The following is a 5,000-nucleotide window of genomic DNA, read 5'->3' as shown; positions in this document are numbered from 1 at the left end:
GCTTTGGATTAGTGAGCAAGCAGAGGATCACACATTAATATTTGATCAGAAGATGATAGCAGCCCTGGCAGGGGATCCAAGGGGGGCAGCTGAGGCTTCTATGTTGATGAGCACAAGGAAGGACTCTGCAAGGCACTCCCATTACCCTCCTCCAGAAATATAAAAAAGAAAAATTTTAAAGACCTGATGCTACTGTTAACTTTAGACTATTACCTAATGCAAAAAAATCTTGCCAGCTGCAAATTGCCCTCAATATATTTTTCCAGAGAAAATGAGTCTTAAACCTGCTTGACTTTTCTTCTCTAATCAGCAGCAGCCTCCTTTTCATCGTTACAGATGTTGGCTTGATAAACCTTAAGCACCAGTTTCAGACTGGGGAGAAAAGGAGAATGAGAGAAGAATTCTTTCAAGGAACAAATGTAAAACTCGAGCTTTTAAAAGTAAAATATGTCCTCCCCCAATTGCTTATGAACTATAGAGATATAGATATAGATATAGATAGATAAGGTGTCCTTTAAAACAGAATACTTTTAGCTCATTGGTATAAACCAAGGGTCATGATATGATGTTCTCTCTGACATAATTAGACTTGCTCAGAAACTATAAAAATATAAAGGTGAAAGTTTCCTGGCCATTTGCTTAGAAGGGAATTACTAAAAGGGTCATTTCATTCTTAAATCATAATTGCAAGATAATCCAATACCATGTCTGTAAATCATTATAGAAGTACACTAATTAAAAGCTATTAGCACTCCATTTACTATTGATCAGGAAAACATTCAATCTTTTCTAGTAAGAAAATGATCTGATTCTTCAGAGACACATCAGTGGGAGGAATCAGGATAACATCTACTTGGGAAATCATGTACCAGTGCAAAAGACTTAGGGAAAAGCAGGGCATGAGTGTCTGCCCTCTCAGAGTGATGTCGAAATCTGTACTACTCACTTTTCATATTGATCTGTAAAAATCACACTAAAACACCAATTTGCTTCTCTCTGCAAGTGAATTCATGTAAAAGTTTAAGCCTTCCATAGCACAATACAGAAACACAGTTCATTGTTCTTCTGTTAAAAAAAAAAAACAAAACAAGAAAAGAAAAGCCCTATTTGTTCACCATATTTAAATTCTAGATACATGAGTTTTCAAGTCAATAAAGTTAGTGGATGATAATTTTAAAACCCCAGGAACTAACAACAAAAGCATGAATATTCAGAAAGTCACATCACAAGTTGAGCTACCCAAATTGGATGGTGCAAAAATATTGAAACCATATACAGATCATTTCAGCTTTTATAATGTCTTCTAGTTTACTTAAAAACAAGGATTTGCTTTTGTTCCTTACTCTCATCCTCAACTATAAGGAAGGGACCTGTAACATATCTAGACTGGGACTAACAGAATGCTAGAGTAATAAAACCAATTCTACCACTCAAGGCTGCCTAAGTGGAAAAGTCACTGACTATCTTTGGCCGAAGGCAGTGGAGAACCTTTTAGAGCTTTCAATCATACAAACAACCTACTGCAGCACTAGTGCCATACGTGGCTTTGCCACCACTGGCTTAAAAGGTTAAAACTATACAAAGACTTAGCCCTAGTGAGACAGTAGGCCAGAGAGTGCTAACAGTATGGCAGTAAAAGTGCTACACCTTGAATAATCCTTCTTGCTTGGGACCAGAAGAATTATAGATATTGGAGTTTTTCAGATATTTGGAATATTTGCATAGATTTTACTGGTTGAGCATCCTTAATCCAAAAATCTAAAGTCTGAAATTTTAAGTAATGCAGACTTCCAGATAAGGGATGCTCAACCGAAAAAAAATTAGCAAGATCCAAAGGACAACGTGAGGGTGGGCCAAATAGCTCAGTGGATTAAAGTGCCAGGCACAGAAGGCTGGGGTTCAATCCCTAGGACTACTGTGCTGGCCTCGCCCCCGGGGCATGCTGACATGGTGACAGACTGGGCAAGGTGGCACATGCCTATAATCCCAGCACTTGGGAGGCTGTAAATAGGAGAATCACTATGAGTCCAATCTAGCAGTGAGACCTTGAACACCCTATAGACCTTTGCCTAAAATACAGGAAAAAAAAAAAGGACAATGTGTTACTTAGAAACCTTCTAAAAGTATGTCAATAGTGGCTGAACAAGGCAGCAGGGAGATCAGAAAAGTGAGAGGAGAGAAGAAGGAGGATGCATTAAAGGAAAATGCAGTTGGTATAACCTACACCTTAAAATTTGGCCAACAGACCAACAGAGCTTGGGAAAGCCACAAAAATCACCTCTAGCTTATTTATCTTCTGCCAATTGTCATGTGATTAATACTCTTCAATTAGATAATTTCATAGAGAAATGACTCATAAATCTTTATCGTGTCCTCTTTCTTGCAGTACTTAGTGCTTCTTGGGAAGCACAAAACACTGATGGAAATAAAACCAAAAATTTTACTTTTCTATCACCATTTAATTTCGTGAGGGGTGAACATCAGAAACCAAACTTCATGATGTATTCTTCAACTTAAAAAAATTAAGTTTCTTATCCATAGGAAACAATTCTTAATCTCTTTAATCAACTCCATTAATAAGAAGCCATATTAATAAAAATGTGCTACTATAAAATAAAATTTTATTCTTATATATAACAGCGAATTGAAAAAGAAAAGAGAAACAGATGGAAAAAAAATCAACCCATTTTTAACTCTGAAAGTAAAGATAGCACTGGCATGCCAAATGTGGACCATTCCAACTGTATGACCCTAAACACTATCTAGATAGGCAATGTAAACACTGCCCATTAAATTCTTTCAATTGTCCTTAAGACTACCCCTGGGGCTGGGATTTAGCTCAGTGGCACAACACCTGCCTGGCAAGCATGAGGTCCTGAGTTCAAGTTCTAGTATCCCCCTCCCCCAAAAAAACCCAGTGCTAAAGTGAGGGTCCCAGATTAACAAAATAATATTCCTAGAAAATATTGTTTACTACAATTAAAGCACAAAACTTTTGTTTAGTTTTATGCCCTTGAGACCCCTGAGAGTTATAAAAACAAACTCTAGAGGTCCTTAAAATTCTCTAAAACAATGCTTTAAAAAAAAAAAAAAAAAGGCAGTCCTTCTTAAAACCAAACTTTAATCTATTAAGTTCCATTCAATTAGCTCAAAGATCCAGTCTGATAGTTAATAAACCTATGAAAGCCATTTTGTAAAAATTAACAGAGACTGCAAACAATTTATTGGAATTTTCTTTAAACGTCTATTTTGCACAGGAGGTTGAAATTTTTTTCACATTGAGTTGATCACAATGCCATAATGTCACCAAAATATCGACATTGGAAACATCTGAGTTAAAAAGGTCCAAATACAATCTGCTTTTCTCAGGCAACACAACACCCGCCTTACTAACAGTTTCAGCATGGCACATGTACAAAACCTAGCACCCTGCAGTTAAGCAAACCGCCTTTAAATTTTCTGTCTGGCAGCAATCCACTTGCGTGTCTGTATGTTTTTACAAGTACTCTATGTATTTCATTGCGTCAGCTGCATTTCTTTGAGTTTTAAATGGTCTGGGAACATTTTATGAAATGTTCTATATCTTTATATGGAAAATAACATACACTGGAAAACTGCATTGGTCTAATATTTATATATCTATTTCTTTATCCACCATCCAGTGCTATAATTGCTAATGTTCCAAAACACCTTCTCACATTCATACACTCATCGCCAAATGCAGTGTCACCAAACAGCTAACTTTCAACACAAAAATCTGCAGATGAGAGTACTTCCATGGAAGAAAGTAATATAACAATTTGCTGAGGCAACTGGCAGTAAGAATAGAATTATCTACATATGTCAAGTTTATTACCTAAGAATTGTGTCTCACAGAAAATTAAAAACATAGAACATTCTGCTTATCCTTCTCTCTCAGCCACCTTCTCCTGACTTAAGTAACAACTTCTTCCAAATTTAATGTTTCATCATTTCATTTTATAGCAAAAAACATTGTATTTAAAATATAATATGTTATCATCTGATAAGAGCCCACATTATCTTTTCACCAAACACAGCTAAAAGAGGCAGTTGGCTTTTAACAAGATTTCAGATCATGTGCCTTCTTCCAGTTCTGTGGCCACAAATGGGGCTGTCCCCACAGAACTGTGTTCACTGCTTTCCCCTAACACCAGAAGATTTCCAGCCTTAAAACATACATCTCCTAGAGTGAGACTGTCCCAACAGTCAGAGAGCACGACCATGCTAAAAGACAGTATCTTCACAGCAGGAAAAAACTGATCTTCAGAACAAACATTTCTTACTTCTTTTCTTTTTCAAGAAAAGTTTTCTTCAACCTCAATAGTACATGTTTTCTAGTCTTCTGCTATACATGCTTTTAAATCTTTAAGATATACCAGATTGCCACAGTATGTTTAATTAATAGAATAAGAGTTTGGGCAAGACTTACTGGAAAGGTGCTATAAATTATTTTACACAGGCTCCAAAATCCTTGAGTTCTGCCTTAGGCTTAAAGTTCCTAGAAAACGTGGTAGACAGATCTTTTACAACAGAAATACAAAATAATTCATAAAATTACTGGTTATGTATATGGGCTCATTTGCACATCAGTAACTAGTATGTTGTACACACACACTCACACATGCAGACCATACCAAATTATTTTCCTCTGTGACACCAATGACTCTGCTTGAAGAATTAAGGCATGGTATATTTTTAAATTGATTTCTGGAAAATACACTGACTTTATTTTGTATACAAAACTATACTAACCAAATGTCACTAAAATCTATAATTGGGGCTCTTTTTTAGAAAATTTAAGAGAAGCTGGAAATGCTAACCATTAACACGTGAATCTACAGTGCTTTCACTTTTAAAATGCTAAGTTTCATGGAAAAACATTACATTTAATGCCTACTGAATTTATCCTATCATCTGTAGAATATTTCACTAAGAAACAAAATACTGAACATTCTAAGGCTTATCATTATTATTATTTT

General features: G+C 35.8%; 1 protein-coding gene across 5 annotated transcripts in view; it reads right to left on the bottom strand.

Annotated features, from left to right (window-relative positions):
* The window catches only part of Dennd1a (DENN domain containing 1A), a 578,498-nt gene that overhangs the window by 413,107 nt on the left and 160,391 nt on the right, over nucleotides 1–5,000 (bottom strand). The window lies entirely within an intron of this gene.

Source organism: Octodon degus, unplaced genomic scaffold (assembly GCF_000260255.1).
Source record: "Octodon degus isolate 3935 unplaced genomic scaffold, OctDeg1.0 scaffold00138, whole genome shotgun sequence".
NCBI lineage: Eukaryota > Metazoa > Chordata > Mammalia > Rodentia > Octodontidae > Octodon > Octodon degus.
The sequence above is the reverse complement of the archived record's forward strand: the minus strand, read 5'-3'. Positions and strand labels throughout refer to the sequence as shown.